Raw genomic sequence first — 12773 nt, 5'->3', positions numbered from 1 at the left:
CAGGCCAGCAGCTCACATCTCTCATCTCTGGGACCCCAGAGCGCTTCCCGGCTTTACACTACCCACATAACAGTGTGGGAGCCCCTGGAAGATTTCTGCTAAATATGCACACGCTTGGGTCGTTCACTCGCTCTCCAGGATGACACTCTGAACTTACCTACATTGCTTTAATAGAATTTTTGTGGTACTCCTATGAACGGGCACCAATTCACTTTTAATCAAAGGGAAATGACAAAAACATAAATGCGGTAAAAGCCAAACTCGACAGGCTGACCTCGTCACATGGCACTTCATTCAAGTGCTCTTGGGAGATCCTTTGTCTTTACCAGCACAGGACTGTGGCAGGAGTGAACAACTCACTAAAGACTCTGATCATAGGACTTTTGAGTATCAAGCATGTTTAACTGAGGTATTTTACATTTTTATTCTTTTGTGGGGGAGGGTACTCAGCAGTGCTCGGGGCTTACTCCAGGATTTGCTCTCAGGGATCACTTCTGGCAGGCTCGGGGGACCATATGGGGTGCTAGGGATCTAACCCAGGTTGGTCAGGGGCAAGACAAATGCCCTACCCACTGTACTATTGCTTCAGCCCAAACATTTTGTTCTTTAGAATAACCTACCACACTTCATAGACTAGAGTACAGTGGAAGAATAATGTATATGGGACGGAGACCCACGGAATCCCTGTGCTTGACTGCAACATTTGTTTGTTGCCCGCGGTCTGAAATGAAGCCTGCAGTCTCTCCAAGGTGTGCTGTATCATGAAGAATCAGCTCTATGGAGTTGCCAGCAGAGAACCCTTTGCAAGAAGGGCAGGGTGGCCAGCACTGGAAAGCTAAAGACACACTAGCATTGCTGTCACACTCTTCCAGGGACAAGCTTGAGCTTGACAGAGCTAAAAAGGTACCGATTCTCTTACTACGGGAGCTAATGCCAGGAAATGGCAGGTGCCTGAGCAGCAGGGAGACACGGGGTCTCCTTGATGGTCCCACACCGGGTGCTGGGACACTCTAGGCTCATCTTCCTCCCACAGGAGCTTGGGCAAAGCCACCCGCTGGTGCCCCAATGCCACACTTCACTCTGGCAATGACGACTATAAATTGCTCAGTTTCCTCGTATTCAAGATCTACCCACCATGAAATATAAGCCTCACCGACAGGTAGGGGGTTGTACAGGGAGGACGGTGATCTGGTATCAGTCCTTAAGGCCCATTTTTGCTATTTGCTTTGGTTTGGGTTTTTGAGCCACATTCGGCAATGCTCAGGGATTACTCCCAGCTCTGTGCTCAGGAATTACTCCTGGTGGTGCTTGGCAGACCATATAGGATGTCGGGGATTGAACACTGGTTGGCTGTGTGCAAGGCAAACAGTACCTGCTGTACTATCTTCCCAGCCCCCTTAACGCCCTTTTTATTCCCCCAAAGGAAAATGACGAGTAAGGAGTTGAGGTTAAGAGTTTTGGTGTTGGTGTCACAACGCTGTGTGTCCTTAGCCTGAAAATGGGACCTTTCTGAACCTGTTTTCTTGTCTGTAAAATGGGGGATCATGGAAAGCTAATTTGGAGGGTGTGAGAGTTAAATGACATTATGTATATAGTGGCTGAGAAGCACTCAAAAAATGTCTTCTACTAGGGAAGTAGAAAGTAAAAAAGCAATATTGGTTAAAATTTTAAGAAAAAAGATGGACTGGGGGCCAAGGGGAGTAGAAATCATGGCATGGTTGTTCATTGAGAAAAGGAAATGAGGCCAGCCTTAGAGAACTAATAAGATTCTGGTAGGAAAAATGGCCCTGACTCTTCATGCCCTCCTCTCCCCTCCCCCGCCTTTCCAAAGAGAAGAGAGAAAATTCAGTGTCTCATCTCTACCTCTTTGCTTGAGCCTCTGAATGAACATCTGACGGGTTCTTCAGACCCAGCCCTGGCTCCCCTGTATGCCACAGTGCCCGGTCTGTTTTCTCATGCAGAGCGCTGGCGGTCAGTCTCCCACCACACCCCACCCCTGGTGCTCCAAGATTCTCGAAGATGCCTTTTAACATCTATTTGCTCAGATACCAAAGACCCCTTTCTCCGAGGTCAAGAGCCTGTCTGCCCGGCAGCTCTGTGACCCTTCCCCAAAGCCACGTGGGCAAGGGGTGGGTCCCTGACCCACCAATCAGATCTTCCCCTGGGAGTTTGGACTTGGGTCTGCCGTGCCCAGCATGCTATCTCTGAACACGTTGGAACCCAGGGGCACGATGTGGGAAGTGAAGGAAGCTCCGTGTCCAGAAGAGCAGAGAAGCCCAGTCGGTGAGGACACAGAGGTGCAGAGGGCCACTTGGGACCAGATACCTGCTGCCTCCATTCCTCCTGCCCTTCCAAGATTTACCTCCTGGAGGCTGACAAGCTTTCTGTCCCTCGGTTCTTCAAATAAACCCTTTTCTTTGATTACTGAAGCTGGCTTGAATGGGTATCTATATACTAGCAAAGGCCTAGTTTAGGCAGGGAGGGGGAGGCGCAGAGATGAATATTCGGGGGGCCGCATCACGGCCGAGCCTGTCCTGGAGGCAGTCTCTCTGCTGCTGGGAGAGCGGAGGAGGAGAGGACGGCAATAGAGGAGTGGTCGAGGGTGCGCTCCAGGAGGGCCGGGAGGGCTGAGCCTGGGCTTCACGGCCCAGGAGGAATGTCTCCAGGGAGACAAAGGTGGGCTGGACAGGGGACAGCGAGGGCAGAGGCCCAGAGCCCCCTCGTGGGAGAGGAAGTGCTGTGAGTTCAAAGTGTGGTGGACCAGCAGGGAGAAGAGGCTGGAGAGGTGCTTGGGCATAGATCACAGAGGGCTTTGAAGACCATGCTCAGAGGCAGGGGCCGCTTCCTGTTGGCCATGGGGCGCAACTGAAGTATTTTAAGTAGCAGGGGGTGACAGGGTCAGTGCTGTATTTTAGAAAGATCACAGGACCGAGGAAGGGCTGGGGTAAGCAGGACTTGGCCACTTGGGGGTGGTGCGCCTGGGAAAGAAGTCCAAGGTCCTAGGAAGGAGCTCGCTTTGGCTTCCGGTTTTAGGGCCTTGCTACAGAAATGACACTGCACAGAGTTGGTGTCTCTGTGAAGGAGAAGTCCGAAGTGGCTTCCAGGAGGAGGAGGCAACTTGGGGGGAAGCCCTGAGGTCCAGGATGAGAGAGCTTTTTTTGAAATGCAACACAAGGGCTGGAGAGATAGTACAACAGCAGGTAGGACACTTGCCTTGCATGTGGCTGACCCGGGTTCAATCTCTGGCCTCCAATATGGCCTCCCAAGCACCACCAGGAGTGATTCCTGAGTGCAGAGCTGGGAGTAACCTGTGAGCATAAGCATGTGTGGCCCAAAAACTCTTTTAAAAATGCGACACAAAAAGGTGGGCAAGGCTTCTGGAAAACAGTATGGGCAATTCTCAAAAAATTAGAAATTGAGCTCCCATTTGACCCAGCAATACCACTTCTGGGACTATATCTTGGAGAGGCAAAAAAGTATAGTAGAAATGACATTTGCACTTGTATGTTCATTGCTGCACTGTTTACAATAGCCAAAATCTGGAAAAAAACAGAGCACCCAAGAACAGATGATTGGTTAAAGAAACTTTGGTATATCAACACAATGGAATACTATTAGAAAAGATGAAGTCATGAAATTTGCATAGAAGTGGATCAACATGAAAAGTATCATGTTAAGTGAAAAGAGTCAGAAAGAGTGGGATAGACATAGAAAGATTGCACTCATCTGTGGAATATAAAGTAACAGAATAGGAGACTAACACCCAAGAATAATAGAGATAAGGACCAGGAGGTTTGCCCCATGGCTTGGAAGCTGGCCTCACATGCTGGGGGAAAAGACAGCTCAGATAGAAAAAGGGTGTTTAGAGGACCTGCTCAGGTTGGGTGATACGTGCTGAAAATAGACTATAGACCGAACACAATGGCCACTCAATACCTTTATTGCAGACCACAACACCCAAAAGGAGAGAGAGAACAAAAAGGAATGCCCTGCCACAGAGGTGGGGTGGGGTGGTGGGGGATGGGATGGGGGTGGTGGGAGGGATACTGGGACCATTGGTGGTGGAGAATGGGCACTGGTGGAGGGATGGGCACTCAATCATTGTATGGCTGAAACACAAGCACCAAAGTTTGTAAGTATGTAACTGGATCTCACAGTGATTCACTATTAAAAAAATAATTTTTTTAAAAAAAGGTGGGCAAGGACTGGCTTGGCTGGGGAGGCTATCTTGGAGGCCAGCTTTGATTCCAAGAACTATTGGAAGGTGTGAAGCAGCACATCCACATTGCCATCTTTCGAAGAACACGGGCTGCAGTGAGGACCAGGAAGCAAAGGGGGGCAAGAAGAGCAAGGCAGGGAGAAGAGTTGGCAAGGGCTGGCGAGGAGTGAGGAGGGAGCCCGCTGTGTGGGGCGGTGGGCAGGCAGGGGGAGATAGAGAGGCTGGGGGTGGTGGGGGGGAGGCAGTGGGTAAAGAGGGGGAGGCTCAGGAGCCACTGAGCCGGGCTGCAGGCTGTGGGGGTGCGGGAGGGGGAGGAGGTGTCCAGGAGAACTTGCAGCGTTCCAGCTTGAGCAAGTGGGCGGCCGGTGGCAGAGATGAGCCAGGGACGCTGGCGGCAGAGCAGGTGCCAGCGGCAGAGCTGGGATCTGGACTGAGGCCGGCTGTGAGACATCTAAATGTGGGCCCGGAAGCAGTGCGCCCTGCAGCCATGTGCCCAGGAGATCTCAAGAAGGTTTCAAGTCGGACCCACCCGGGGGGAGGGAGGCAGGGGAGGGGGAGCCCCAGGCTGGGGGTGGGGGGGCGAGTGACCCTGGACTCTTATTCTTGGGAAAGCAGAACCGTGAAACTCAGGCTCCTCCCAGCCAGGCAGCCTCTGGCTTTGGCTCCCCCTGCCCTGGCCAGGTACCCTGTAGAGTATTTCCCAGGTGAGGGGTCACCCCGCCTTTGCTGGGACCACTCTCTTCATCCTCTGGTGCACCAGGTCTCCCTTCAGACCAGCGCAGGGGCCACTCTTAGAGGAGGCGTCCGCACTGCAGCCAGTTGGGGTTTGAATTCCAGAGCTATTCGATAGCTCTGAGACTGTGGCCAAGAAACGGAACGGCACTTTCCTCCCCTCCGCAGCGGAAATCCTACGAGCGCCTCCCTCCGAGGGCTGTGTGGAGACGCGCCTGCAGATGGCCGTGCACGCAGTCAGCACTGAGTACATGTTCCTGTTATTAACCAGCCGTCCACCTGGGACAGTCAGGCAGGCCCTCCTCCTTAGTCCTTCTCCACCTGAGGACTGTCTGCAGGTGTCTTGTCTTCGTCTTCTGACCCTGACCCACTTTGGGGCGCCATATACAAGGTAGGACCCAGGGCTGAATGGAAACATGGGATCTCTCGTGGAAAAGGCATCAGAATCTCAAGGTGGTGAGAGAAGAACATGACACCCAGCAGGGGTCCTGATGGATGCCGCCCCTCGGGACCCAACACAGAGGAAGCCAGCCCTGGGCCCGGCTTCAGGCAGAGTAGGTGTCAGCCCCGATGCCACCGTCAAAATGCCAGCTGATGGGAGCTGGGGGCTTGGTGATTTCCGTCTGGCATTTCCTTTGATCCTCCCTACGGAGATGATATCACCCCATTTTACAGCCCAGGACATGAAGGGCCAGAGGAGGGCCAGAGTGATTTGGGAGTGGGATGACCTGGGGTCACCCACCCCAGGAACTGCCCAGCAGGGGTGGGAACTCAGGCCAGCCTGATGCCAGAGCCCTGCCTCTTGTTCTCTGGCTCCCCAGGGAGGCAGGGAGAGTTGGGCCCCTAGGGACGAGCTGTGTCAACAAGGCACAGCCCAGAGAGAGAGAGAGAGCGGCGGATGGGGACCAGCCCCTCCCTCTGGGACAAGCCACATAAACAACCGGCTCCCAGGGACCAGACCGCTGCACAGGGAAGGGGGGACCAGAGGGCAAAAGGTCACTCCTTCGAAGGCTCCGCCCGAGGGCCACACAGCCCAGCCATGTGGCGATTCCATGCCTGCCTCTGTGTCTTGGGGGCTGCCCTGGGTCTCCGGCAAGCTCCCACGTCTTATGTGTCTGGCTGCCACCTGCCCACCCTGTCCTCATCCCAGACCAAGGTCTTAGCACCCCCTTTCCCCTTCTTTGTATTCCCCACTCCTGGTGGCCCAGGGTCCCTGAATCTTTCCCTTCAATAGTATAATGACCTGTTCTGGCTTTCTGCGGGCTGGAAGGGGGCTCCACAGGATGGAGCAGCCTGGACACAGAGTTGGACCCACCGGGGTCTGGGAGCCTGAGGCATCTTCTGAAATGGGGATGGGAGGGATCCCCACCCTTCCCCTCTCTGCCCCTCACCCTCTCTCCAGCGGCAGAGCTCGAGGTAGCAGGCTCCTGCAAGGAGAAGAGTGACCACATAGAATGTGCCCTCCAGCTGCCAGCCCCGGGCTGGGCACTGAATGTCCAGTTACTACCTTTAATCCCCAAGCACCTTCCAGAAGGCATGCCAACAATTCCAGTTTTCCGGGGGGGTCTGAGGCATGGGCGTTGAGGTCACCTGTCTGAGGTGGTGACAGAGTCCAGAAGGGGAGGGTGTGGGGCCGCAACCCAGGTTCCGCTGAGGCCCAAGTACCAGGTGGCCTCAGCGCCCGGTGAGTCTCCATTCCCAGACAGCTGCCTTGCTCTGAAACCCAAACCCACTCACCCATGGAGGAGGCGGCTCCTCTGTCAGGGAGAGGCCTGAGAAGTCGTCTCTGCCCGGAGCCCCGAAATGCCAGGGCGGGAGAACTCCACCCCCAGACACCCCCACTGTCAGCAAAATGCTGCGATCGAGGCTCATCCTGAACCCCAAGTCCACGCAAGGTCAGGGTGAGAGCTACTTGCACCAGCTCCCCTGCCCCACCTCAGCCCATGACATGGGCTGGGGGCATACGGGTGCGGTCAGAGTCCTCCACGGCAGTGCTCCCGGGCGGGGTGGGAGAGTCGCTGGGCCTTTGCTGCAGCCTGGGGGAGGCGGCTGCGGCTGGGGAGTGGGGCAGACTGGGGTGAGAGTTCTCACATGGCACTAATGAAATCAACCACCAGCTTGCCCCCCCTCCCCAGGGACCCTCCAGGCTCCAGCTGATGCAATGCCCAGGCCAGATAATTGTTTTCTTCCCTCCTTAAAGGGCCAGCGGCTCTGGCAGCTTCAGACACCACCCAGACCCTGACAGACCCCCGCAGGGCTTAGCTCCAGGTTAGGGATAGGGGGAGCCGGAAAGTAGCAGCTCAAGCTTGGGTTCCAGAGTTAAATCCATGCCGTCCAGAGACCAGAAGTGCCCGTGAGCAAGGCGGGAGGGAGACACACTAGTTAAGTAAGACACAGACAGTGCCTGTGAGCCCACAGAGACCACAGGCCCCAGGGAAGGAACCTTGGTCCCGACTGGGTCCTCAGCCTGGCTCCTGCCTACTGTCCCATCAGGCCCGGGGCACAGAGGTTGCTCCTGTGCTCGGCAGTTATCAGCTCCCCTGAGTGCGAGGCCTTGCGTCCAGAAGCACCATTTCATTCACTTGTCACCACAAACCTAGCTGGGCTGTTTCACGGAAGGAGGCTCAGAGAGAGCAAGTGATTTCTTTAAGACACACAGCCAGAAAGTGGTAGGGCCTGGCCTGGGAGCTAAGTTTGCCGAACTCCAGGCTTCATCTCCTGGCAGATATTGGGTAGGTGTGGAACCTCAGGCCTGGTGGTCCCTAAGTCAGCAGCCGGGCATGGGGACAAGGGAAGGGGGCCTCTAAGGCCCCTAACAATAAGCTTTGAAAGACATGGTGCTTGGCTTCACAAACCCCTTCCCCAACACCCCCCTACAGAGAATGTCCCATTAGGCTGCCCACATGCCCCCAGGGACAGTTGGCAACTGCCTGATTACAGACTAATTGGTGGCTGGCAGTAACAGTGGGGCTGCCTAGTTAACCCTTTGGTGACCAAGCAGAGCCCAGAATGGCCCTTTCTTTACCACCTCAGCCCCAACCCATGAATCCTGAAGTCATCAAGGGCAGAGGACAGCCCCGAGGGGACAGCAGCCCTCCCCCCCATGTCCAGAATGACCCTGGGGAGCAACAGTAGTGACATTCACCAGGGCCCTCTGGTACTAAAGAGACATGTCCAGACAGACCTGGGGCAGGGAGGCAATGCCACCAGCATTGAGCCCTGGTCTTGGGTCTGGCACAGCCCACCCTATCAGAGTGCACAGGGGTCTGCCCTGCGTTCCCAGGCCTGAGACTGGGGCGAAACCCCCTGGCCTGGGCTGGGTGCCCCAAGACAGGGACAGGAGCTGGGCTTAGGCGACTGGCAGTCAGCCTCCTCCTGCATGGGGGGGCAGGCTGCCCAGGAGGGGTATGCCAAGCCTCCCTGAGCCCACCCTCCCAGGAAGCCCCCTTCCCTGCCCGGGCTGGAGTGAGCAACACCCAGTCTGCATCACGGTGGGCAGCCTTGGGCACCACAATGGTGTCTTACTGGGAAAAAAAGAGTGGCAGCTTCTCACCCCGGGCGCAGGCAGGAGAGAGCAAGGCGGGCTGGTTTCCAGCTCCCTTTCCAGGAGGGATTTTAAGCACTTTCCAAAAATGCCACGCGAGACAGGGCTGCTGAGGCTCAGGGCCCCAGGTGCTCGGAGCATCAGCAAAGAACTCACGACTCTGAGGTTCCCCAACCCCATTCTCCAGGCGTCCAAATACCCCAGGTCCCCCTCTCATACCTTACCCCCCCACCAGGAGCATCATATCAACAGTGCCCGTGCACCTCCGCCGGCCCCCGCCCCAGCAACCCCCAGACCCTACGTGGCGCCTCACGTCCTGAGCCCCCCTCCCCCTTCCCCGTGGTCCCCGGGCCTCCGCAGCCCCCTCCTCACGTCCACTCCCAGCCAAGCCAGGCCTACAGACTTACCCCGAGGTGAGGCCGGGGGTCCAGGCCGGGAGGGCTCTCCGCCGGCCCGGGCGGCTCCTCAAGGCGGGGCAGGTGCTGCCCCAGGACCCCGCCCCGCGGACCCGGCGGTAGGCGCGGCCGGCCCGGTGCCAGGCGGGCGGCGGACTCCGAGAGGGTAGGGGCGCGGGGCGGGGAGGGGCGGCGACAGAGGCTCACGGGGGCATCACCCGCCACCGGGCCGGGCAGCTCCGCTCCGCCCGCCTGCGCTGCCCGCTCCGCAGCCGCCACTGCTCTCAGCCGCCGCCGGGTGCAAAGCCCGAGCCCCGGCCGGCGGGAGGCGAGGAGGGAGGCGGGGCCAGCCGGGGGCGGGGTCTTGGGGGCGGGGGCTCGCCCGGGAAGGGGCCTCGGGGCGGGGCCTCCGGCGGTGGGCGTGGCTTTGGGGAGAAGGCGAGACTGGGTTAGCCGGGTTGGCGGTCTCTTATGCTAATAAGGTCCCCAAAGGGGCGGGGTCTAAGATGCCTCCCGCTCCGGCAGGTCCCAGGAGAAGCTCGGGTCTCTGGCCTGGGAGGCGCGCCCCTCCTCTCCATCACTACCTTTATCTGTTCTTTCTCAATCCTTCCTTCTCTTTGGGCCACCTCCCAGCGCTTCACTGACACCATGGTTCGCTCTCATCCAGGACCACATCCAAAACCCTCAGATGATGAGAGAAGAAGGAAATGATTTACAAACGTCAAATCCCGCTTACCGATGGGAAAAACTGAAGCCCTAAGTAGAGGCTTAGAAAACACTTGCCCAAATGCCTGCTGTGAAGAGAAAGACTTTGTGATAGCGAGTGATGCGGATCGGATGGGGTCCTGCCCTGATTCAACCTCCTCCCCTGACCTCCCCCACTTGTCCTAGTTCAGCCAGTTTTCAACTTGGAGGTGGTTTTGCTCCCCACCCCCACCGCCCAAACATTTGACAATGTCTAGAGACACGTTTGATGCTCACACTAGAGGCTGCTAGTGAGAAGAGATCAAGAATGTAGCCAATAATGTACATCTCGCAATGCACAGGACAGGCCTCACCCCCGAAGAATGATGAGATCCAAAATGAAAGTGATGTTAAGGTTGAGAAATCCTGCAATAGACCTGGCATGGGATGAAGCAATCTGGATTCCTGGGCAGCCTGAGCCTTAAGGAGGATGTTGTCTTAAAACTCTCCTAGGGTTATGCTAGTCTTGTTGTGGCTAGCCTTACGTAGCTGCTCAGATCCACTATAGGGCTCCAGTAATCTTAATTTCACTCAGCTATAGAGGGGTCAATATTAATATTTGCCTCCTTAGTGTCAGGAGAGGTAGTATAGGGATTTAGGTGCTTACTTGCATGAGGCCATCTCTGATTCAATCCCCCACACCACATTTGGCCCCATGCTGGGAATAAGCACAGGGCTGGAAATAAGCCCTCTCAGAGAATAAGTGGATGTGATCCCAACTTTCCCCCTCCTCCTCAAAAGGTTTTTTTTTTTTTGCCTGCCTAAATGCTTGCTAGATTCAGGCAGAATTAAGTAGCCCCACTGCTGAATGCATGGACTAAAATGGAATGGTAGTGGGAAAGGGGGAAAGACAAGGAAAATTATTACATGAGATGACCCTTCCAGGAAGAGCTGACCCACTTCTACATAACCTTCACCTCATCTCATCCCCTCCCACCTGGTCTGTGAGAAAGGAAAACCAAAAGCCAACAGTGTGGAAACCTAAAGCTGGGTCCCACAACTGACCAGACTCACAATTTTATACAGTTACTAATTAAGATGTCAGGTGCGAGAGATAATACACAAGTAAAGGCACTCACCTTGCATGCAGCTGGCCTCAGTTCTATCTCTGGCACCACATATGGTTCCCTGAGCACTGCCAAGAGTGATCCCTCAGCACAGAGCCAGGAATAAGTCCTGAGCACCTCCAGGTATGTGTGTTTCCTCCACCCCCCATCCCTACACACAAAAAACCACATTGCTACGTCAGGGCTATAACTGTGATATGGAATGATTTCTCTGGAGCATAAGGGAGCTTAGAATGGGAGACCCAAAATAGCAGCCCAGGAAGGAATATAAATAACAGTGGAGGTGAATGATGGAGAGAACAGCAAGAGAATGGACAAGAAAAAGAAGACACTGAGGTTCTCCTGTGCAATTACACCATGCACCTCATCACAGATCCGAGTAAACCAGGGAACACTTATGCATCATGGCCCCCTTGCACAGAGGATAAAAAGTTGGAATTGGAGTGCCAGGGATGTGGCCCAGTGGTAGAGCATATGCCTCTTGTGTGTAAATCCTGAGTTCAATCCCCAGTGCCACCCCCAAAATATATGGGGCTGCAGAGATAGTACAGTGGATAATGTGCTTGACTTGCACAGAACAACCCAGGCTTGTTCCCAGGAACCACATATGAACCCCCAAACATAGCCAGGAGTGATCCCTAAGCACAGAGCCAAGAGCCTAAGCACCACTGGGTGGTCTCCCCCAAATTACAGGAAAGTTGAACTTTGCATAAATAAACATTCTAAAGTACTCTTCATATCTAATTTCAGGGTTTCCCAAACTCCATAGTGGCTTTCAGGAAGATCAGGTGGGAGAGTTAACACAACAGTTAAGACACTTACTTCGAATGTAGCTGACCGGATTTGATCCATGATGCCTCATATGGTCCCCTGAGCTCCGCCAGGAGTGATCCCTCAGTGTAAAAACAGGAGTAAGCAAGTCCTGAGCACAGCTGGTGTAGCCCAAAGACTTTTTGAAAAAGAAAAGAATTGTGGGGTGAGAGTTCGTTCTTAGGTGCCTACAGTAAAATAAACATCCAGAAGTAAAATATCTGGTCAGAGAGCAACAGAAAAGGATTTATCTAACTCGACATTAAAACATTTTAGAATTAAAGAGATAGTTCAGTGATAAGGATGCTTGCTTTGCATGACATGCCCAGGTTGATCCCCCACATCCCAATGGCCCTCCAAGACCACCAGGAGTGATCCATGAGTTCAGAATCAGGAGTAAGTGATGAGTCCCATTGGATGTGCTACCCTCCCCCCAAAAAAAACCAGCAAAAAATAATAATGAAAATAAAACATTCTTGGTTCTGGGGCAATGACTCAAGTGGCTGGAGTGTGTGTCTTGCATGTGGAGGCCCTGAGCTCAATTCCAAGCACCACAAGTTCTCCTGAGTCCTACTTGTGCTTCTGGAAGCCCCCCAAAATCATGTTATAAAGTCAACGTCTTGGAAGCATATGGTATTGAGTCTGAGCTAGACGAGTCAATGGAAGAAAACGGAATGTAACCACACAAGAAAATTCAGTAGATGATAAAGATAGCACTTTAGGTAAGTGGGGGTGGGGGTGGTGGTGGAATAACTGGCAAGTCATTTGGGGAAATTAAAAGAAAGCTTTATCCTTACCAGACACCAAAATAAATTCCAGGTGGAGCACATATAGAAATCACACCATAATGTACCAGAACAGATGACTGTGTTAATCGTCTTGGAGATGGAAAGACTTTCTAAGCATGGTGAAACCTAGAAGCCAACGGGGAAAGGAAACAGCCACAAGGCTGACTATAAAGACCCCCACGGAGAAGAATAGATTATGTTTAATTTAAACACAAGAAGGAGGGGATGCACCCTAGTTGTCCTGTGACCCTTAACCCGGCAAGGGCCCCATGACCTTTCCCAAGAGGAAAAGAGGACAAGGCTGGATTGTGAGAGTCAAGGATGGGCACATGGGGAGGCTTTTCCCAGGCCGCCCTGGCAAGCGCCCAACATATCAGGACCGGGAAGGCCCAGAAATCCCAGCCACGCCATCTGGGTCCACAGCAGGTGTCTCAGCACCGCGGAGCCCGCCGGCCCGAAGGCTGCTCAGCACTT

At 54.4% G+C, this 12773-nt stretch overlaps 1 protein-coding gene across 2 annotated transcripts in view; it reads right to left on the bottom strand.

The window, feature by feature from the left end:
- RIMS3 (regulating synaptic membrane exocytosis 3) overlaps window positions 1-9208 on the bottom strand; it is a 39797-nt gene extending 30589 nt beyond the window's left edge. For both annotated transcript variants that reach the window (XM_055138511.1, XM_055138512.1), the window contains exon 1: window positions 8903-9208. The gene's annotated coding sequence lies outside the window, so the exon portion shown is untranslated. The remainder of the gene's footprint in view (window positions 1-8902) is intronic.
- Window positions 9209-12773: the final 3565 nt, after the last annotated feature.

The sequence above is a fragment of the Sorex araneus genome, chromosome 5 (genome assembly GCF_027595985.1).
Source record: "Sorex araneus isolate mSorAra2 chromosome 5, mSorAra2.pri, whole genome shotgun sequence".
Classification (NCBI taxonomy): Eukaryota; Metazoa; Chordata; class Mammalia; order Eulipotyphla; family Soricidae; genus Sorex; species Sorex araneus.
This window is presented reverse-complemented; position numbering and strand designations above follow the sequence as displayed.